General features: G+C 41.0%; 1 long non-coding RNA gene across 2 annotated transcripts in view; it reads right to left on the reverse strand.

The window, feature by feature from the left end:
• The window catches only part of LOC139754260 (uncharacterized), a 452598-nt gene that overhangs the window by 15246 nt on the left and 412279 nt on the right, over positions 1 to 25073 (reverse strand). The gene's annotated exons all lie outside the window — the stretch shown is intronic.

A 25073-nucleotide genomic window follows, 5' to 3' on the forward strand; every position in this document is an offset into this window, starting at 1 on the left:
CTTGACAAAGCTCTTCATCATAATGGGTCTATTCACAAATCTCTTGATACCAGGTAACCCACACGTTTGATATGAAGCATACAAACCCTTGGCAGGCAGTCGATATGAAGCGTGTCATCTGTGGCAACTGACGTGATATTCTGAGCTCAAGTGGTTTGGAACTTCGAGACTTTTGGTTCGTCAGACTTCATGGGTTGAAATCCTTGCCGAGCTGCTGCACGATTCAGACTTACGACGCTACTTTGGTTCGCGAGTACACGTGTGTACATGCACGTTGTCTGGCATACAGTCGCTGGGTGTTGTCAAGTGTGTGTACTTTCGACTCACAGTAGCAGCCCCCCCACTCCAAATGCTGAGGAATTCTCAAGTCATCTACTCCTGCAATCGAGGCATTTCATTTACAATTACGTTGGTTAGCATCTAGGCTTCGCTTATTTTGGCCACGGTGTTCTGCTGCCGCTGGAGAGCTAGGCTGTCTACTGAACCTGTGATGGCTATTTGGTGCATCTGTTTCATGGTGCAACTCTACTCCCGATTTTACTTTCGTTCGATTTTGATATTGCGTTTGATGCTCCGTGTCTCACCCTGCCTTCATTCAGTACGTCAGTGGCTGGTTAGTTCGGACACCTAATGAGTAAACATTGATCTTGTCTGAGCACTTACATGTGTGTGTTTGTTCGTATATATTTCGCCGTGGATGCTTGGTTAAAACTTGGCATTTAGAATATGCATTTCACTCACACAAGTAATTCTAATTCCAGATCATGGACGAATAAGATTCTAAAAGGATAAATAACCACGATATCAGTACAGATGTGTTGTACGTATCTGAAAAAAAGAGATACTTTCTCGAATTGAATACGAATTCCGTATGGAATTTCATAGAAAAAGGTGTGTGTTACTGGCAAGTTCTAATTAAAAACTTCCCAGGCACCCAGCGGCTAAAACGTAATTGTTCATATACACAAAAGTAAATGATTTAATCAGAGTTTTTTCTTGTACTGGGAACACGCCAGATGGTAGGGGATACAGATGAGCTTTCCCTAATATATATTTTGGGGTTTAGGATTAAACACAAATTGTGTTGCGAACGATAAGCCACGAGTTTGGTCTTGGCAATCCTCGGAGAGAGAGAGAGAGAGAGAGAGAGAGAGAGAGAGAGAGAGAGAGAGAGAGAGAGAGAGAGAGAGAGAGAGAGAGAGAGAGAGCCCTTACATTCAGACACTACCACGTAACTCAAGAGCCAAGATGAAACTGATATCAACTACAGGGAGGTTTCCTAACGAAGAGAAATTTACGAGGGAAGTGATCAGCTTTTGCTCTAGTTCTGTCCAGAGTGAAGAAGTGTGGAGGGTAGTGAAGTGTGAGGAGTTACTAGTGGAAAGGTGGTGGTGTGTTACGCAAGCTGGAGTGACGGGAGTGGTAAAGTACGAAAGCTAGAATAATCAAGGATGTTGCTGTGAATATATATATATATATATATATATATATATATATATATATATATATATATATATATATATATATATATATATACACACACACACACAGAGCTCGCGGTGCGTCAGTGACTCTACATCAATCAGACAGAAGCTTTGGCGAAGACGTTTCATCTTGAAAACCACACCGTTGGAAATGACACAGAGCGTAAAGTAGATAGATACCTCAGTTGCCTGTTTCTACCAGAAAGACTTGGACATGGTCCTTTGACAATGTTCTTCTGACAATCTTGATGTTCAAAAGTCAATCCTAGATAGCAAAAACATCTACAATTCCACATAGCTCGCGGTGTGGTAAGGAAAACTCGAGGTGGGTAAAAGCATTCAGCTTAGGCTGTACGGGTGTACGTGCAGAGGGAGGTAAGGCAATATGGTCGGGCAACATCAAACTTTCATACTCTGGACTATTTAATGCTGTCCATGGGACACAAACCTGCTCCAGCATCTAAAGAGCAAGAAAACTCCAACGTGCTAAAAAAAAAAAAATTGTTCTCAAAAGAGCAGAGAGCAATTTTCAAATGCAGAACTCTATGATGATGCATTGGTGTTAGCCAGAATTTCTGGTGTTGAAAATCGCCACTTCAAGTGTAGGTAAATCCAGTCTTCAGTACGAAGCACATCAACGCAACTTGTAGCAGCTGCCTGTACGTTGTCTATTTTAAAAGAAGCAGCTGATGATTACAGCCTCGCTGGCTCAGTTATCGGCCAGTCAGCAAATCTTTGCAGAGTGAAGGGGGGATAAACATGGCATCATGAAAAACCAAAGGCATATTCAAAACACCTCCCTGTCTTCCGAACCAGTTATGCTAATGAGGATGGCAGTTGTCCTCAACTTGTTTCGTAGTCGATTCAGTGCCTGCAGATGAACGGGGACAAACAGCTAAGAAAGCTCTTGATGATGATGACTTAATAACAGACGAAGTCTCACTCCATTCACAGTTAAAATGAGACATAATCCACGGACGCTTTGTGATCTACGAAATCAAAAGAAATGCATCGAAACTGGCTGGAAGCTGATGCAGTGTCTCCTAAATACTGCAACATGACGCAATGTAAACACAGGAGAGACCCTGGAACTTGCGCGCTGTCTCTTGCCTCCCCGTTTCATTAGCTAAATCTGTTGTATCAGACGGACACAACACAGAAGTCTCAGCTGGGCCAGACACGCTCATCAGATATGGATCAACCAGAGAGGGTTTCCCCAGCCTGCAATGAGGAGAGCTATACTAGTTGATGGTTGTAAAAAGGGTTTAGTCATCGGGAATGCCGAGAGCTTGCCCAGCTCTGGAGATTATGATAGTGTGTTCCTGTGTTCATGCGAAGCATTGTGATGACTCTCTGTCCAAATTAGATGTGATATTTGACTGGTACGTCGGAGCAAGTTTTGTCAAGAATGGATTTGAGCAAAACGAACAAGGAACAATAAAGCCAGTTCGTAATGTCAGTGATGGTCTCTCTGTTGTCTAGGATCAGTTTATCTCTTTGGGTGACATTAAAGCTGATCTAGTAAGATTCTTGTCAGAGGCTTCAAGTGACAAAGACAAAACTTTAATGAAGGCTGACAAAACCTTAGAACCGATGGCGAATTTGGTACTGGATAAGACGCAATTTACATTCCAGCTATGTAGAGACACAAGTCTTTCTGCTTCTTATACATTCATAGGCAGAAAAAATGCAGACATTTGAATAGCTTTGGGTATACGGAAATAACAATCTGTTACCCAGTTTCCCATATTACTGAAGGAGAGATGGACGTTATATTAATCAATACTAATTTCCATGCAAATGACAGAATGTGACACCACATCAGCATTCGTTGGGTTTTGAAAAAAAAGGGAAATGCTGAAAACTGTGCTTTAAGAAAACCACATCTTATGTGGCAACAGTGATACGTTTGATGGTGTCAGTTGCATGGTTTGCTAAAAAAAAACAGTCGACTGTCAACATGGCTAGCAGAAGAGATGTTCACCACATGAAATAAAGGATCTTGACTCCCAGAGATGCTCTTTGTCCACACACGCAGTGAGATGACTATCAGTCCAAAGTTTGGGTTCAGCCCAAGAGAAAAATTAGATGTGAGAAAGGCACAGGAGCACTGGCGGATGGAAATTGGAGAAGGGCCGACCACAGCTTGTCTGGACAGCTTCTCCACTGTACCTGAGGCTTGTCTCGAGTTAATTACAACCTCTTGCCAAAGCAACTAAGGAGCTCCTGCTGGCTGCACATGCTTTAAGAGAAACCTACGAAGCACACAAGCCTCTACACCTAACACCGCTGAATGTAGCAAATCCATTTGGTTTATAAAGTGCTTTGACAACGAAGTCAGACACTATCACTGCAACATGAAGAGTAAAGATGCCCCATAAACTGAAACTTTTATAACGATAAGTTGTAATTTACTTCATAAATTCCCTTACTGACAAACTTTTGGTAGTGTTTCTAGTAATCTTACATACCAAAACAAGTTTCGTGCACACGTAGCATATATATATATATATGTATATATTCCTATGAGTCCACGGGGAAAAGGAAACACGAAAAGTTCCCGAGTGCACTTTCGTGTAATAATCACAGCATCAGGGGAGACACAAGAGAGAAATTTATATTTCTCTCTTGTGTCTCCCCTGATGCTGTGATTATTACACGAAAGTGCACTTGGGAACTTTTCGTGTTTCATTTTCCCCGTGGACTCATAGGAATATCTTGATCACGCGCAAAATTGTGATCCTTTCCAATATATATATATATATATATATATATATATATATATATATATATATATATATATATATATATATATATATATTTATTTCAACACACTGGTTTAAATGATCCAAAGTATTGTATTCCTAATTACATTTAGTATTACATATATTTTGGACATCATTAGATCCCAAAAAAATTTCCACACCATCAAAGATGACCCAAGAAGACGTAAGTAAGGATCCAATCCGCTCAGAACAAAAGGGTGTATGAGAGATGTGGTATGGCAGGGAATGCATAGGGAGTGAATTATGGAGTGGTAGAATGGGTGAAACGTAATACTGCATGTGGAAAGAATGCCAGACTGGGAGTTTACATGGAAAGTGTGTTCGTCTACATCTAATATGATGCTCTTAAAAGGTCAGATAACCAACACATTTACCTTTCACGAAACAGCTTAGCACCCTCCATGCCTTATAAGGATTCTGACTGATCGACGGCTCTTGGAAAATGAAACGAAATAAAACCTTTAAAAGTACAGAAGGATAAACACTTCCTTCTGTTACAGGATGATGAATAGTTCAATTAGGGACATAATGATGAACACTTCCTTTAGGTAAAGAATGATAAACAATACCTTCAGGTAAAGAATGATGAACAATACCTTCAGGTAAAGAATGATGACCAGTTCCTTTACGTAAAGAATGATGACCAGTTCCTTTACAAAAAGAATGATGACCAGTTCCTTTACGTAAAGAATGATGAACACTTCCTTTACAAAAAGAATGATGACCAGTTCCTTTACGTAAAGAATGATGAACAGTTCCTTTACGTAAAGAATGATGAGTTATCACTATAGGTACAGAATCTATGGTCTACATTACTTCTTTCTCATCACGTTGCCAACGGGAGATAGCACGAATATTAATCGTTCATTTCCCCCATAACAGTTAAGCAATAAATCGAGCTGCGAGAGCAGATGATGGGTCGATCCTTGATTCCTAGCCAATAAAGCTATCAGATCCCTGATGAGCTCTGTGATGTCCAGCTCAGCCGAGGTTATTGCCAAAGACAGGGATGATTTGATCACTCGCCTGCACTCCAGCCTCCAATCTTGATTCGAGTTAACGTATGCCAGATCTGATGGAAAAAAAAAGGGTGGGGGAAATATAATAAGAAACACCAGGAAAAGAGAACAGAGAATAAAAGAATCCCAATAAAAGAAATCGTTAGCTAGTTATAGAATGCAGAGAGAGAGATGAAAGAGAGAGAGAGGGAGGGAGAGAGAGAGAGAGAGAGAGAGAGAGAGAGAGAGAGAGAGAGAGAGAGAGAGAGAGAGAGAAAGAGAGAGAGAGGTTTAGGAAGAGATTTTTGAGCCTGGTGTGCAATATAACGGGGAGTTGGAGGGTTCCAAGTCGTACACAGACGTGACACATCCTCGAAAAAGAGAGCATCTGTAAGATTTTGGAAAGACTCTTAAGTTTACGTACATTCCATTTGACAGAGTTGAGTTTAAAGCAATATGGCGTATCAACTCTCAGAGTCGACCGAAAAATTTTGACCAAATTTTCAACATGCAGAGTTCCTGGTTGTGTTTCGACTGTAGATATCACTTTCATTTCTGCTTCCAATAAGAACTGTCTGCTTGTTATTGTGTAGCCAACTTAAGGATGGTTGATAATGACTGTTTCTTTCCTTCCACCGCTTAACTTTAGGACACTACCAATCTCATGCCACAATCATCATCTACAAACTTCCAATCTCATGTTGTGTGTCGGGGATATCCCCCATATGGCACATATCTGAATGTGTTGTTTCAGGGGCACACAAACCCAGATGAGATAATGAAGTGAGCCTTTATCTCATAAAACTGTTTAACTTTGGCTTTTGCATGATCGAGGATATATCAGTTGCCTTCAATAACCCGAGGGACGTTAATCAGCTAACACGCAGGGCCTTCTGTATATGGCTGGCAATCGACGCAAATCGATGGATCGACAACAGCATTCGTTAATCGACACAACGTTGTATGTTGATTATACACGTTAACACACTAACACCCTGATGGCGATGCGATTGTCACAAGGCTACGGGAATATTTTACGGGAAGGGAATGAATCGCTGATAAACCCAACAATAATAATGACCAGTTATGTTGGTCTTATCTTAATGTGTTCGCGATAATATTGTTCGCTGGAATTAGATTTCACCACCGATTGAATACGCCAGATGCCGTGAGTGTATTGTAATTAACAATCCCTTTACAATAATGTTTCGAAATATGCTTCTAACGGAGAATAATAATAATATATATATATATATATATATATATATATATATATATATATATATATATATATATATATATATATATATATATATATTTCTTTTCTTTCATACTATTCGCCATTTCCCGCGTTAGCGAGGTGGCGTTAAGAACAGAGGACTGGGCCTTTGAGGGAATATCCTCACCTGGCCTCCTTCTCTGTTCCTTCTTTTAGAAAATTAAAAAAAAAAAAAAAGAGAGAGAGGGGAGGATTTCCAGCCACCCTCTCCCTTCCCTTTTAGTCGCCTTCTACGACACGCAGGGAATACGTGGGAAGTATTCTTTCGCCCCTATCCCCAGGGATAAAATATATATATTGGCGAATATATAAATCTATGTTAATTAATGTTAGCTCGACGTTTGCAGGACAAGCTTCGCCAGGGGCACGAGTTTCGAGAATCACAAAATATCTGTTCCATTTCTTTCATGTAGTGACTTCCAAAATACACTCGCATCTGTTCTAAGTGCAGATATCTCGGTATGTCCACGGTCTATCTGCACACGAGTAGAATAATCGTTCCAGTAATTAAGACAATGAAAAAGGATATGTTAGGTTCACTGACGATATGGAGTCCTGTCTTGTATTCAGTAAAGACGTTTCACATCTTTAACCCTACGTTGTAATACGTACACCATTTCAACTCTATTTGGAGAGTTTTGTCCCTCTAGACACGTTCAGTATAAGAGATCAGGAAGCGTTAATACGATTAGAAAAAAATGACAGTCTATAAGATTGCCAAAGTGTCTGTCAGGACAGGAAGATTGTCATCTTTACAAGAAGGATTGGTTTCAATATGAATTGTGACGTGGTAGTATATTACTCCAACACTGATCTCTCTCTTTTTCCCCATTTGTGTTCGTACCTCTGACATTGTAAGTCTATATACATTCTATTTCCAGTGTCCGCACAAAGAGAAGTTTATCTACCATTGTGCACTACAGCAATTATTCATTTACAGCTGTGACTAGTTATTCGTTTACTTAGTTATTCGTAAGTCTGACTCTCAAAGAATAATCAAAAACAGAGAGACGCTGACCACGATTCATTTTCCCCCCTGGTTCGAATTCTGGGGGCGGTATTCAGACCACATCCAACCCAGGTGTTTATTCTTCCCCAGGGCTAGTCGATAAATGGGTACGACGTCCCCTTAGGCTGGGGCGTAAGTGTATGTGTGAGCGAGTGAGTGAGTGAGTTAGTGCGAGAGTGCCAGTGTGTGTGTGTGTGTATATAAAGGACTACAGACATGGTGCATACACACACGTTGCAACACTCGGGTGTCTAACTTTCCCCGTACGTATAACACAAACAGTAATCACACACACACACACACACACACACACACACACACACGGAGCCATACTGCCTGGCTGGCGGGGTGGGTGTTGGTTGGTCGTCTAATCTCGAGAACGATGATTTCTACAAGTGTTTGAATCATGAGCCACCACCCTAGGTGTTCATCCTCCCCTCGTGGCTGGTCGATGAATGGGCACCTGGCTTACGCTAGTCTGCATTTACGGACGTTATTGTAAAAGACATGGTGGATATATACACAAGTTTAAGGGACGGGACAAGAGTGTAAAACTCTCCCACCCCTTAACACACACACACATACAAAGGTTAGGAAATTAATTTCTCCATGTACCGTTCGTCCACCGTAATATATAAACCATTACTTATTATTTCTTTCCTTTTTAACACATGTATTTGTGGCATGTTCCATTCACATTTCTACAAATTCTGATGACAATAGTTATAATAACTGCACTGACTGTAGTTATATTAAAGTCTCTACTTTCCCAAGTGCAGTGAGAAAAATCTTCATTTAATCAGTATGTCATTGTAGAATGTAATTTTATTTAGAGGAAAAGCATTAATCACGGGGGAAATTATTCTTGCCATCAGAAGGAAACAAATATTTGAATAGTGAGTACTGGGAAAACAACAGACGGTGCCAGATGTTCTGTCACGTGAGTGAATCTATTGGCAGAACTCACCAATTGTGTTCGAGAAGCACTATACATTACTTTTGTACATTGCTTTAGTTCCTAATGGGTTATACATTACTTTTGTACATTGCTTTAGTTCCTAATGGGTTATACATTACTTTTGTACATTGCTTTAGTTCCTAATGGGTTATACATTACTTTTGTACATTGCTTTAGTTCCTAATGGGTTATACATTACTTTTGTATATTGCTTTAGTTCCTGATGGATTATACATTACTTCTGCATATTGCTTTAGTTCCTAATGGGTTATACATTACTTTAGTATATTGCTTTAGTTCCTCATGGGCAATACATTACGTTTGTATATTGCTTTAGTTCCTAATGGGCAATACATTACGTTTGTATATGATAGCTTTAGTTCCTAATGGGTTATCTATGTCTCCAACATTCACATTTGACTCGTGGATTTACGATCACCTGAAGAATGATCGAATCCGAAGGCACAAAAATTCCCCTGCGTAATCACCAAGTCAGCGATTCCTATGATATACTTCCCATAATTTCAGAGAGTGAAGCACTGTGTCTGGCGCTACTGAGGGATGACTGTTTTCTTCAGGTTGCCGGAACACTAATGTTGGGCAAACGAGCAGTGGAGGTGATAAGTCATCTTGGGTCGTATCCTCTCTCTCTCTCCGTCTCTCTCTCTCTCTCTCTCTCTCTCCAGTGGGTCAAATAGGTTGGTAGGTAAATAGCTGACCACCACCAGTACTGCTCATCTACGTCAATCTCGGTCTTACTGATTCAAAAAAAAAAAACCCACTGGGAGAATCGATCACCGTTCCCTCCCTCAGTATTCCAGGTACTTGTGAAAAAGAAAAACAAAAAGGGGGGGGGGAACGTTCCAGGAACCGAGTGGGTGTATAATGCACCAGGTCTGTGAAACGAGTCATTAAGGGCAGAGAATCGTTCATAAAGACCATTCTTCTCTTCCTCCTCCTCCTTCCCTCTCTCCCATCCCACACCATCACTGTTGCTTTGCTTCGCCTCCATTATTATGCCCAAGGCCAAGGGTGAGGCCAGGGTAAACACACAAATCTCCTTAGTTCCTGTTCTTTAGCTCTGCGTCCAAGGCAAGAGAACCCTCCAATGCGCGGAGAGCTGAATCTAAACCCTAGCCACAATGACCTTTGAGAAGAGAACGTCTGCAAACATGAACATTGGCTAACAAGGTTGGGGGAAAAAAATTGCACACCTGACGCATTCTTCTTGTTTAAGGCTGGAGTGGCCCAGGGAGATTAACGATAATAAGTTATTATTATCCGCATTATCACTATTATTGATTACCTACATAGAGGCATCTAAACCTTCACTGGTCCTCCCGACTCTTTCCAACCATTATTATATCTGAAATAAAGGATAATGTCAATTTTGGGAAAGAGAGGGAACAGTAGCTCACTCGTAGAAACATAAGCAAACTTCTTAACTCATCGCAGAGTTCGATGGAGCAATTGATTCATGAGTTGTCTTCTTACGCAAAGTGGGGAAATAAAGCCATTTTGAGCATCCTTTGTATAGGGAGAATGATGGAAACATCACTGTCTCGTTTCTTAAACTCCTACCCCCTGATCATTGTCTTATGGACTATTAATATTACCGACAATGTGTGCAAAATGTGCATATAAATCGACCCGGATGACAGGATGTACTCGAGGGCGGATACGATTGCAGTGATCAAATAAGATTAATGTTCCTACTGTCCCACCCTTTGTAGAATATGATAAATGAAGTTATTCCTGGTGTTGAAGTGATTCTTGAGGCTGTGCGAGCAGCCATAATAGGCAATTGACTTGGTCTTTCATTTATGTTTTTGTTTGATCTAACATAAATGGTTATTGTATCCGTTCGTTGCCAGATTGACTGCCTTGTTCATGTCTAGACGTCTATAAAGTGCACATACATGATGCTTATTTATCTTCCTTCTCATCAAAGTGTAAGCATCTATAGAGATCAACCCATAAGGATCTATCGATCATTTGAAGTAGATGTGGATCAGAGTTCGTCAACTTATATTATCTATTCTATCCTTTTCTTTCTTGGGATGATATTTGCTGATATCTTATATCATGGCGCTTTTAGCACTGCTGCACAAAGTGATGCCAAATCAGTTCAGACCTGAACCGAAAAACCAACAGCGAGTCAAAATTTGTGACAGGATGATCGAACACATAGACTGATTAACAAGCAACTATCTAAATGACCAGCACACAGATTCAACCAGTAGTCCACTGCGAAGACATTTATGAAACTCGAATGCAGTGAAGGGGAAGAGAGACTTGACTAAAACATCTGATACAGGAGAAAGACAATTATGAAGATCAGAATAAGTCGCGAAACAAAATATCAAAGGTGAAAATAGGAAGATTGATCTAAGTATTTCTAACAAATTGGTAATTAGATGTGTCACTCATGGAGCCAAGTACCAAAGGTGAAAATAGGAAGATGGATCTAAGTATTTCTAACAAATTGGTAATTAGATGTGTCACCAAAGGTGAAAATAGGGAGATGGATCTAAGTATTTCTATCAAATTGGTAATTCAGACGAGTCACTCATGGAGCCAAGAAGCGAAACAAAATATTGAATGTGAAAATAGGAAGACTGATCAAAATATTTCTAACAAATTGATATTTAAAAGTAGTCACCAGTGGAGCACTGTCTGATAAAGAATTCTATTCTTTTGTGCTATTGGGAATAGCACTAGCTTCAGTGCTGCTTTTATCAGTGATACAAGATACTGAAATTGAAGTAAGGAAAGCATAGTTGAATGCTTTGAAGATGACACGAGAGTCGATGAAGTAATAGAACCAGAAGAATGCAAAGATAGCATAGAAAAAGACGAATATAATTAATAAACAAGCAACAGAAAATCCGATAAAAATAGAAGAGAACTATATAAGATAATAATTTCTTCATGGCAGGATATAGGAGGTACAAAGACCAATTGCGGTTGAACCAGAAGCCTCACGTATGCGAAGAACCCGAATGATTTCATCTGCATGTATTTTCATGAATATTCCGTAACTATGCTGACACAATGACATGAGTTCCCGACATGAAAGACTACAGTTTATATTACATAGTGATCTAAGGAGCAGCCCTGGAATAAGGGTCGAACCCTTTAAAACGAAAACAGCATTCACTTGTTTGTAACTTACCAGATCAACGAGGAATTTATGGCAAAGGAAAACGTGTAGTGACAGACAACAGTAGCTGAACAACACAAGCGAACTATGTGAAATATGCCACACTTCAAGCAAAATCTCGGTCGGTGGGCGCTCTTGGCTACTCTCTTGTTCTCACGTCGAGCCATGGCTGACCAGATGACGTCATATCTGTTGTTGTGCACTAGATTACCGGGTGATCCTCTCTCCACGTCTCGGTGCAGACGACAACGAACGTCCCCAGCTTGCCTCCCTCCTCTCATTATCTTCCACTGAATGTGCCTCTCCCTCGTCCCTTCCCTCGACACAACACAAACACTGGTGCATAATGCGACATTATGCAATCACTCCTTCCATTATCGTCCCCTGCACCTTTGTCCACTGGCACAGATGCTTCCCTCTCCACTCCTCTATTGTGATCATTCAGCCGCTCTCGCTCTTGCTCTCTCTCTCTCTATTTCCCTCGACATTAGCGGTAACGAACGGTGTGTTCTCTCACTGCACCCGGCGATATGGCAGAGGGAACAGGTGGATCTTAAAGAGTGTCCAAAATATCTGTGAAGTGACCGAAAGAGCAACAACGAAGACTTACATTGTCAGAGGTAGAGCTTAGCTTGTGAATGCAGGGACTGGAGTGAGCTCCGAGCCGTTGTGAAGCCAGGTGTGCTTCAAGGAAAGTTTGAGGTAGACAGAATCTTTCGACTCAAGCTGCATTTCGAACTCTGAAGAACAGATGACCTTCTAATTCTCATGTGGATGAGTCTTATCATGTGTTACGTATGTCTTTTATCTGGCTTTCACTTTGTAACGACACATATTCCTTCTGTCACATCACTCTCACTTGTATTACTTTAGCAACGACTTGAGACACAAGTCTTATATATAGACGTACCTACAATATTTCTAGTTTTGAAAAATGATTAAGCGTTTGATACACTGTTGTCATATTACACATCAAAACACCCGTAACCGTATTATTCCATGAGCTAATTCGGGACATGCACTTTAACATGACGTCTGGTAGATTCGCAAGCCTGGCAGATGGAAATATCCTTACAAAAATGTAAATCGAAAAGCTAGCACAGAGGAGAACTTTGCGTTACCAGCAAGGATAAGCCAACCTGTAGCCTACCTCAGACAGACACCTCCAGCCACACGACGACCACTGTGATTGACGCAATTCTGCAAGGGCTGAAAATCTGTTGATATGTTCCACAAGATTTCATCATTTCAACCACGGATGTTGGCCAAGAAGAAATGAGAAGCCAAAATCATACAGAAACAAGCAGCGTCATCTGATCAAGAGTCCGTTGCGCTATTGACCACAAGAAAGAAGAAAAATGTTCCTAGTTTCGAGTACTAAAGACGACATTTTACCACTCATCAACCCAAGGACGTTGCAACTCACTGTTTGCTATCATACTTATGACTGCTATTGACAACCTATGTCCTCAGTGACATTATAGGAGCATTACTGTCCTGACAACGGCAAAGCCTGCCTAGCTAGTCACAAGATGAATTTCCTATGCCAGTATTGGAAGTGTAGCCTTGCGCTGTATTTAATAAGTAATCGCTATCTTTCGTCACTTTTAGTTTTATAGGATATGACACTCCAAAAATTCATGGCTGGAATTTGTGAGCCTCGGTTATTTAAAACATCTAGCTCTACCTCTTTTTTTTTTCACCTCTTTCCAACATTTTCCATTTTGAAAATGAAATATCAACGGGGCAAATTGTGCGTATGATACGAACATATTACTGACGCTGGACTGTACATGGTAAACACGTGGAGAGAGAGAAGAAAAAAAAATGGTATTGCAATTACAATAAAAGTAAATTGTATATAAATGTATAATAACAGTTTCAGTTGTTGCCAAGCTCTTGTTGTCATGGGATACCACGCAGCACATTTTTCATCGTGGCAATACACTTATACATCGCCCACATACATACCCTTCAAACATGTGGATGAATATACGTGTATAAGTCATACGAACAAAGGATTCTGTTGCGTTGCCGTCTCGATGGCATCTGAATCTTTCCTTGTGGTGTATTCGTGTTGGTGAATGAGGTAAGAAGAGAATTTTACGTTGTGAGAACAGTCTTTTGTTTCTCGAACGACTGGAAAAAAAAATTGTTGCACACATTTCTATATCTGTTAGGTTCATGAAAGGGTGATTTGATCTTCAAAAAAATTTTCTACGTTCAACGTACACAGATGGTTGAAGCAAGCAACTGCCCACACATTCTTCCTACTTTCTCAACGTCAGAGTGTTGAAGTGGAGATGGAAACCTACATGACATCCATCGTGTCGGGTTTACTGGTACGTCCATGACGCTCCCTACGTACACCATATACCTAATCTCTAGCCATTTTTATTTACTGTTTTCACGTTCTTCATCTTTTCATCCCTTCTGTCACTCTAATCCACCGAATAGGAATCAAGGATATCTATCCTTATGACCTCCTTAGTTCCCAGGGTGAGAGAGAGAGAGAGAGAGAGAGAGAGAGAGAGAGAGAGAGAGAGAGAGAGAGAGAGAGAGAGAGAGAGAGAGAGAGGCTATACAGCCCACAGCCAAGCCAATTGTTAATCCTTTCCTCGAAACTGATCCATAATATAGGCATCTAACTTAGCCTGATGTGTGTGTGTGTGTGTACAAGAATGAAGATATGGTACATGTAAATTATTTTCTGATTTGCCCCGAGAATCGAACCCTGTACCATATGCGTGGCGTCCAGCTGGCCTATAAACGGTCCAGATTACGATTTTCTGGGACGTGTGGTAAACATCCTGCATCAGATCTCATGTGTACATTACATGGATGTGATATACATGACTTGGCACATAAGTCATATAGCAGCAAAAGACGGGATAACGTAAATATATCTGTCCGTAACACATAGACAAACACACACACGCGCAAACACTTACACGATGTTCCCAAGGTGACTGATTATACAGCAACTCTCATCATTTGTTTATTCATCAGTTGTTAAGTTATTCAGTCAGAACTGACTAACACCAGAGGGGGGTCGGTCTCTCACTATTCATTATTCAGCACACACTAGCCAACGTGAGAGCAAGTCGTCCTACTGCTTACACTTTTCACACCATCCCTCTTCCCCCTCAAGTTTTGAACCTCTCGCTGCTGGTATCCAATAGTTCTCGTAGAAGCATCATTGGTGCAATCATATCCAATAATAATACACGTACCTGAAAAGTGGTATAATTTTTCAAATCTACCAGCCATTTCTTAACAAATGATACGCAAATCAGAATGGCAGTGGTACAAATGAGGACAACATATCCTTTTACTGAATTCTAAGCTTAAAATTTTTCGACAGTGTTTTACATGGTTGAACAGTGAATCCCCACATCTGTTTTTCACGAGCAGATTTATGTGTTATTTTCGTGGGTGCTCGTGAACATGCGAGTTCCCTTCGGTTATCCGGCATATACAAAGCTGTTGTTTGCATCTATAATATAAACCTGGTCTATGCTGCAGGTGGTATCCAGGGCTGGCTCTCCTGGGCTTTGCAATTGGTTTGACGAGAGTTTGAAGGTTTCGTCTTTTGACTGTTCAGTATATACGTTTGCATTTCGCGGATGTAGGATTGGATGGTACTACGTCGAGTCGTACTCGTTCTCTGTAAGGTCTCCATGCTTTTGGTTGTGGTGGTGCCAACATGTCGCTGATTTCCGAAGATGCCATGATGTTCATGTGTTACTTTTACCTGATGCTCGATGTAGATAGGCGATGTAGATAGGCTGAGGGTTGCGCCGGATCTGCTAAAGCAATGCCATGGACTCTGATGTTAATAGCCTTCGAGGTTCGAGAATGGGTTAGGACAGCACTGGTATATTGGCAAAGGGTCAAGAGTTTCGAGTCCGGTGCTGAAATTGTCGTAATTGGTGAACTATATACGATGGGTCAAGAATGGGTAAATACATAAGGGGTGTCATCCTCCTCCATAGATAGGATTCACTCTCTCTCTCTCTCTCTCTCTCTCTCTCTCTCTCTCTCTCTCTCTCTCTCTCTCTCTCTCTCTCTCTCTCTCAGCGTCAGCGCCACAGTGAACACCAGCCATCAGGGAAGGTGTCAGCCAAGTGATGGCTTCATCCCCTCCGCGACGGCCATTTTTCAATCAGGCTTCAACACTGTCGGGGGGGGGGAGGGGAGAGAGAGAGAGAGAGAGAGAGAGAGAGAGAGAGAGAGAGAGAGAGAGAGAGAGAGAGAGAGAAGAAACTGCCAGCTGATGAGATCGGTCCATTAGGGTGTCAACTTCTCAGGCCCTCATCGTACAATGTCTCTCCCTCCCATTGATATCACTACCCCATACGAGGCGTTCAGGATGGCAGGGACGTTTCTCTGACTCTATAGCTTCACTAAGTGAAAAAGGAGCCTTAATTCCCTCGAACCTTACTCTTGAGCTATAGACGACATCTGCTTCCTAGTGGTCGTCATCTTTATCGCTATGGCTGATGGCTGTCCAGCGAGGTAAGGTCAGCGCTCATCATCGAGGGTTTAAATCCATCCACAGCTCGATAGCTGAAGTGAGATGAGTACAATAATCCCCCTCATCATCACTCCGGTTAGAAATCACGAGTAAGTGAGAGAGGTAAGGTATCCAACCTGTTGTGGAAATGATTGTGATATATAACCGAGATAAACCGTGTGAATACACCCTTTAGGCTATCCAGGTGAAACTTTGACACACTAGGTTATCAAGAGAAATGATCTGGTGCTGGAGAGAGCAGCTCGGCAGCGTTCCTCAAGTTATATATATATATATATATGATTTGCTGTATTCGAAAAATACATTCGTGTTTCGATATTTTCAAGGAGAGGTGTCATGCCTCGCTTCTCCTACGATATACCTTTCCAGACATCACGCGCCCACTGTCTGCCTCCATTGCCTCAATCAGCAATCTAAGTCCTACTTTCTTCAACTCTTACTCCCACGACCCCAATCATTCTCTTGGAAATTCTCTTGGAAGGTTGACTGGTTAGGAAATATTTCAACACCCAGTCGTTATAAAAATAAAGTGACTCATGCGCATATAAAAGTGTCATTCTTGGAGAAATTATTTTCTCTGATAACTTATTGTCAATTTCACTAGCCGTGATTTCTATGTATTAATATTCGTCATCTTGACAATGTGTTGGAATTTTATTCTAATATTCTACAATTTCATCGATGAAAAAGGAGACATTTTTTCTCACGCGTTCAGCACATATTGCACTGTTTAGCTTCAAAACATTATTTCTGGTCATTGCATGTTTAAAATAAACATTTTTTTCTAATCTATCTCTAATCTATTATTTGAAAACTTGTATTAAAGATCTTTGCTTGTATTTTATCAATTGATAATAATCATTGCTTTTTGCCATTATTTTGTTTTTTCAGTAAAAGAATTAGTTTTGTTAAGTCTTCGTAAATTATTCGTTTATTGTTGATAAACTGATAAATCTGGTGACCAGAAATGAAGCGTATTCTGAATATAGAAGTTTACGGTCTTGTAAAGAATAAAAATTGTGATTATCAATTTATGGTTGATATTACACAACTCTGAACCCTAACAACCTGGTTGGTTTGAGTTTATTCTGCTACATCGAGTATATTCTGCTACATCGAGTATATTCTGCTACAATCGAGTATATTCTGCTACAATCGAGTATATTCTGCTACAATCGAGTATATTCTGCTACAATCGAGTATATTCTGCTACAATCGAGTATATTCTGCTACATCCACATAACACGGTGGGCACACTGCGCTGCACGCTCCTCGTAAGCGATTATTGTAGGTATCGTAGTAAAGGTGTCGATGCGCATTTAGCTAATCGTAACGTAGTAATGGTAATGTAATTACAGTGGTGTAGTTACAGTGGTGTATGTATTGTGGTCTGTGATAATTTTTTCATGTTAGCTGAGACGGCACGGGCAACTGAGGCCCTAATCAACGCCATACCATTAACGCCATATCATATATATATATAAATAAATATATATATATATATATATATATATATATATATATATATATATATATATATATATATATATATATATATATATATATTCCTACGAGTCCACGGGGAAAATGAAACACGATAAGTGGACTCATAGGAATATCTTGATCACGAGCAAAATTGTGATCCTTTCCTATATATATATATACATATATGTATATATATATATATATATATATATATATATATATATATATATATATATATATATATATATATCTTTCTTTTTCTTTCAAACTGTTCGCCATTTCCCGCATTAGCGAGGTAGCGTTAAGAACAGAGGACTGGGCCTTTGAGGGAATACCCTCACCTGGCCCAATTCTCTGTTCCTTCTTTTGGAAAAAAAAAAAAAAAAAAAAAAAAACGAGAGGGGAGGATTTCCAGCCCCCCGCTCCCACCTTCACGGCCACGAATATCGCAAGCGACTCCCAACGAACACGAATATCGCAATCACACGCAGGAACAGAATCACGATCCGTAAACATACGGGTGTCAGTCCCAGGGCACGAACAACTCCTGGGGCTTTTAAGGGGGAAGTCCAGGCTCTATGGAAGATAAACATAGATGCAGATTTCACGTCACCAACGCAGTAATCTCACGGCGAAATTCTCGGGTCACCAGCCCCAGGCAAGCTGGGGATTTGTGGCTTAAATTATTGGAGCTGCTGTGTTTTACGTCGGCTGGATTTATTGACTGTAATCATTATCGCTGAGCTTATATTTTTCCCTGTTTACAATGGCTGTCTCAACTAAATTCTAAACGATGAAGGATTATATATATATATATATATATATATATATATATATATATGGATTTGTATGTAGCATTTATGGATCTGGAGAAGGCATATGATAGAGTTGATAGAGATGCTCTGTGGAAGGTATTAAGAATATATGGTGTGGGAGGCAAGTTGTTAGAAGCAGTGAAAAGTTTTTATCGAGGATGTAAGGCATGTGTACGTGTAGGAAGAGAGGAAAGTGATTGGTTCTCAGTGAATGTAGGTTTGCGGCAGGGGTGTGTGATGTCTCCATGGTTGTTTAATTTGTTTATGGATGGGGTTGTTAGGGAGGTAAATGCAAGAGTCCTGGAAAGAGGGGCAAGTATGAAGTCTGTTGGGGATGAGAGAGCTTGGGAAGTGAGTCAGTTGTTGTTCGCTGATGATACAGCGCTGGTGGCTGATTCATGTGAGAAACTGCAGAAGCTGGTGACTGAGTTTGGTAAAGTGTGTGGAAGAAGAAAGTTAAGAGTAAATGTGAATAAGAGCAAGGTTATTAGGTACAGTAGGGTTGAGGGTCAAGTCAATTGGGAGGTGAGTTTGAATGGAGAAAAACTGGAGGAAGTGAAGTGTTTTAGATATCTGGGAGTGGATCTGTCAGCGGATGGAACCATGGAAGCGGAAGTGGATCATAGGGTGGGGGAGGGGGCGAAAATTTTGGGAGCCTTGAAAAATGTGTGGAAGTCGAGAACATTATCTCGGAAAGCAAAAATGGGTATGTTTGAAGGAATAGTGGTTCCAACAATGCTGTATGGTTGCGAGGCGTGGGCTATGGATAGAGTTGTGCGCAGGAGGATGGATGTGCTGGAAATGAGATGTTTGAGGACAATGTGTGGTGTGAGGTGGTTTGATCGAGTAAGTAACGTAAGGGTAAGAGAGATGTGTGGAAATAAAAAGAGCGTGGTTGAGAGAGCAGAAGAGGGTGTTTTGAAATGGTTTGGGCACATGGAGAGAATGAGTGAGGAAAGATTGACCAAGAGGATATATGTGTCGGAGGTGGAGGGAACGAGGAGAAGAGGGAGACCAAATTGGAGGTGGAAAGATGGAGTGAAAAAGATTTTGTGTGATCGGGGCCTGAACATGCAGGAGGGTGAAAGGAGGGCAAGGAATAGAGTGAAATGGAGCGATGTGGTATACAGGGGTTGACGTGCTGTCAGTGGATTGAATCAAGGCATGTGAAGCGTCTGGGGTAAACCATGGAAAGCTGTGTAGGTATGTATATTTGCGTGTGTGGACGTGTGTATGTACATGTGTATGGGGGGGGGGGGGGTGGGGCCATTTCTTTCGTCTGTTTCCTTGCGCTACCTCGCAAACGCGGGAGACAGCGACAAAGTATAAAAAAAAAAAAAAAAAAAAAAAAAATATATATATATATATATATATATATATATATATATATATATATATATATATATATATATATATATATATTACCGGACTTCACTTCCTTAAGGTCACACTGTGAGCGTAAAATCCCTTTGGCGAGGCTGTATTATTATAATCTGACGAAGTAAACGATTCATTCTCGTCAAAAAAACCCAAAAAAACTTACTTTAAAGGTGTCCATTTTGTCTCTGCCACTGAGCGTCATTCCAACCCTGGTCTGCACATCCTACCTCACTCCCATCTTTCCCTTCCTCCCTCCCTGGCGTCGACATCCTCCTCCTCCTCCTCCGTAGATACCACACCCTCCCTCACCACCACCGCCACTCTATCCCTCCTTGTCTACCACACACATCCTCACCACCACCCTTCCCTCACTCCCTCCCAGGCCATTATACCCTTCCTTCCTGACCACCACACTATAATGAATGGCGGATGGCATTGTTCAGTGGTCCCAAACACTCACCCGGCCATTTCTTTTTTTTTTTTTACCCCTTTTATATAAAACCTCCCACACCACCGGTAAGGCTTTCTCGTTCGACAACAAAATATTTTCCCTTATTTATTTCACCCTTTGCAGCCAGACATTTCTATCCTGCCAACGAAATGGCCGAATTATCGGTAACTGTGTATGGGTTTAGTTATCGTACGACTACTAGCAGCGTCTACTACAACTGTGAATGGCGGGTTAGATTTCGTGCGTCAGGCAACTTCCTGGCTGTGTTTATACACTAAAGAAGTAAGGACGTACGGAGAAGTACGAGTATTCGTATTCCGTATAAAATCGCCAGGATAAATCGAACAACGTCTTCAATTGCACGCGTCAAATCACTCTAGCTATCATGTATAATAATGTCCAGAAACAAGCACTTATCATCCATAGTCAAGGCGAACAAGACTGTTCAGTGATCTACTTTGACAGCTTAACATGCTATAGTTCAAACAGTTAACAGAAGCAAAGTTTGCTCCCCCATATATTCCACATGCAACTAGTTCATCCATTACCATCCTAAACGTCTGTGCACATTATCTCCTCTTATGGAGAGACTGGATACTAACCCAGCCTATATCAGGTACTTCACGAACTCTAATCTTAATTAGGTTTTAGAGGCTAAAGTCATTGAACTACATGCACAACCCCTCAGCCTCATAAGCTTTGGAAGAGATAGTGAACGCGACATAGTGAGCCAGCAGTGTGCATTCGTTACGTACCCTCTGCTAAGACCAGGTGTCTGTCTCTTTCATGTTCCCTGTGCCCCAACCACATTTGGGTTCCTGGCATTCAAACTCCTCTCACACCCTCTTTACATTATAAAAAACACAACTTTCACCTCTTTTTTTTTCCCTCTATTCCTAGATTTTTTTTTCACTTCTCTTCACTCACTTGAAAAACAATGGTAAAACGACTTGGTTTTCAAGAGCCGAGTCGGAGAGGCACCGAAGGTCGAGAAGGACTGAGCGGTTCCAAGCAACTATTTGACCGCCACCATATGACCGCGACCCTCCCCACTTCCATAGCACCAGTAACGGGGGGGAAGAGACAGACTTCCTTGAGGTTAAGAAGCTAGTTCTTTAGAGCGACTGTACTGCCTATTGTCAAGAGACGATGACGTAGCCTCGCCGATACGAGTAGAAAACTCGCCACGTAAACACGAGAAAACGGGAGTTCGGCAACACATTCAGGCTCCATAGGCTATTAGTTACCGTCTCCAACTCCTATATATATGGTAGCGGTTCGCAGTCTGGTATCAAGGAGAACATTACGTGATTATATATATATATATATATATATATATATAATGATTATCCTATCACATTGTAATACAAGTCATACTTCCTTAATTGGTTTGCCTAATTTAGTTATATTTCCAAGATTAGTAATCTGAAGATAAGATGACATGTCCTTCATTTACTCTATAACGCCAAAAGTCACTCATATTGATACCATTCGGCTAATTTCTGGGGGAAAAGGTTTTATTTGCAAGACAGATCATCTTGAATTCTTCCCTCTCTTTCAAAAAGGTATCATAGAGCGCCAACAGTGAGAAAAAAAAAAAAAAGATTTCCTCGGGAGTCATACCAGAATCTTGCTTTCCTTAAAAAGAAAGTCACATGGAATGTGGCACGGAGGCAGCGACTACACTGTAAGGGTACGCGGAACGACGAACAATGGCACAAAATTACTAGTCTGTGTGCTGGCCATTATAGTCCATTTACAAACATTACGTCGTACAGTTGCACAAGGGGAGGCTAATGGCTGACCCTGCTCAACAAAATGACGATCTCGGTTGACAAAATAAACATGCAGATTAGTCCTATCAAATTCCACTAATTGCTCTTGTATCCGATGCCAATGTGTAGCAAGAGATGGGTCGGTCTGGCATCAGGTACTTAATTTCTTCGCATTATTCTTATGTACGTAGTCTTTATCTCATTCCTTGTAAAAGCCTATAATCCTCAGGTATCTAAAAGTCTATATTTCTATACTTCGCTATGCCATTTTACCGTGGGCGCTGATCGGGCCTCCATGGAATATGGTTTAGAATTCTAGACATACATGTTTTACTAGCAGGATTTCCATCTCGGGTTCCAGCGTTGTCTTGCGCCTACTTTGGGGACCAGTGCGTGCCCATTTCCGCAGCCGGTCTCCGAGGTAAGAAGCCTCTGGTCGATAGATTTAACAAGGTAAGGCAAGTCGGCAAACCAGATCCGTTAACTCGGGACGAGAAATGGCTCGAAGGGTCGGGCCACTTGGGGATTAGAGGGGAGGCAGGCCACGGTTCGAGCGCAGGACTGGGCGAAGTGGTAGAGGAGGCGCGGGTCGTTGGTCGGTTGGTTGGTTGCCGTTTCCGTCCACTACAGTCGTCTGGGCCGCCTCCGTCCTTTCCAGTGGGCGGATTCCGGTCTGTGGTGGAAGCAATGGAAGGCAGGCTCTGGCGGCCTCTTCCCTCACTACTACATAACGAGCTCAGGCCCTTATACAAGGCTCCTATAACTTCAAAGCTGTTGCGCTACAATCAGTGGCAGAGAAAAGATGGACTCCTTTCGGAAGTTCTGCTACGAGGATATGCTTCTTTAAACCCATTGACCATGATACAATCTTGCCGCGGTTGACTTTGCACTTACAGTTTAGACCAGAGCTCAATGCAGCGTGGGTGTTCGAAACGATCAAAGGCTTCGGTCATGATCTTAAGCAGCTATTTCAAACACGATCAAGTCTGATTCCATCCTTGGCAATGAACGCGAAATCGTACGTGAGAGTTTCCATTTCGAATAAGGAATGACTTTCCAGCAAGAGTACTCAAAGAAGAAAACTCCAGAAACACATTTAAGGATAAACTTTACGATTACCTCACGTATAGGCCACTACTTTTTCTTTTTTTTTGGATTTCTGGCGCTGAGAATTTCTCCATGATTATCAACTTGCCTTTTCTACACTTTCCACACTAAATTCTTTATTCTTTGATATCCTCTATAGCACAAAGGCCGCGAAAAGACCCAGATGTGTGATTGTTTATTTTCCTTTGTGCTTCATGGATAGAAATATGATGTAATTAGTGATTTCACAAAAGACCCCAGGTTGCACGAGCTGAATTTAGAAAGGGCAGAGAGGATGAGTGAGAGGACACGTAATAATGAACGACAAAATTATATGGAAGTAATAAAGAGTATAAAGAAAATTGGGGAAAAACACTAATCAGACGATTAGAAAAAAGGAAATGAGAGGAATTAACTAAAATATAAAAACCGTAAAAGAATATGAAATCAGACAAAAAACAAAATAGATATGAAAGAAATGAAATACAATATTTAGCTGAAAACAAAGAAGTTACAAAAACTTATCTGAAAACAAAGAAGTTACAAAAACTTAGCTGAAAACAAAGAAGTTACAAAAACTTAGCTGAAAACAAAGAAGTTACAAAAACTTAGCTGAAAACAAAGTTACAAAATGCCGAAAGATTGATTTTGAATCACCTAGTCTCACAACAAACCATGCTCGTTCCTGTAAATCAACTGCTGATAACAGAAAATGGATACATTTTTTACACCATTTTCTTTTTTTTTTTTTAAGCGCCACTAGAAAAAACTTATGGATTATATTGTTGGAAGGAAACTGAAAATCATTACACTGATATTCATGTAATCCATCGACTGCAGATCTTTAATTCTGCATGATTATCTTCCTCACATGTATTCTCTTTCTTCCTAGTGCAGCGAGATCCAGATGTATAGCGAACTTTCGTGTCTTCCTCACTTACGTGTGGTAGTCAATGAACAAAGAATTGTCCTGTCAACTTCTTTCATACGTATCTCGCTTGTCTCCTGCGTTATTTCGTGAGGTAACGCCGAGAACCTCACTAGTTCACATTTATTATCTAGACGTTACGTGTAATGCACCAAATAAACCCACAGTCTCCCCCCCTTAAAAGACTTGTAGGAAAATCTCTTTCCTCCCTTGCATCCTCGCCTGATGCACTAACAGCCAATATCACGAGGATAGTTTCATCAGTATTAGGCGATTACGACAGTGTTCCACTCCCTCACCATCCGCATCCAGTCCAGCGGTTATGGCCAAGTTGCTTGCTCTCGCCCAAAGAAGTTTTATCATTACTCGCGGAGAGCGATTTTTCATTGCCTAATCACCGGAGGATGCATAAGTTAGAGGATATCACCTGGGGGTGGTGACGGTGGTGGAAATTTGTGGTGGATGAAGACCAGCGAATAGCAGCGAAAGATGGGGCACTGGAGGGTTGAATGTTGTGAAGGGTAAGAGCCAGCGGGTAGCAGCTAACTGGGGAGGACTGGACGGTACGAGGCAGTGAAAGCTAATATTATAACTTTATACTTTAAAAGACTTTAGACATTTGGCTGCAAATCAAGAGGGATTGGATGGCTTGAGGCTATAAAGAAGTCATTATCTTTATACTTCAAAAGACCTTTGACAAAGTCACATCCTAAAAAGTGCTATATGCAGCAAAATATGATTTTTGTTATCTGAATATGCAGCTGGCTATAAGGCTAGTTAAGTAATAGACAACAAAAAGAATCTTTGATGAATAACTATCTCAACTCACAGGGAAAGGCAGGTAGTGGGGTATCAGAAGATTCAGTCTTCCACAGCGTGCTGTTCATGACGTACAAGAAAGATCTAAGACAATGTCTAACTACCATAACCTCAAGATAT

Source organism: Panulirus ornatus, chromosome 16 (assembly GCF_036320965.1).
Source record: "Panulirus ornatus isolate Po-2019 chromosome 16, ASM3632096v1, whole genome shotgun sequence".
In the NCBI taxonomy this organism is placed as follows: domain Eukaryota; kingdom Metazoa; phylum Arthropoda; class Malacostraca; order Decapoda; family Palinuridae; genus Panulirus; species Panulirus ornatus.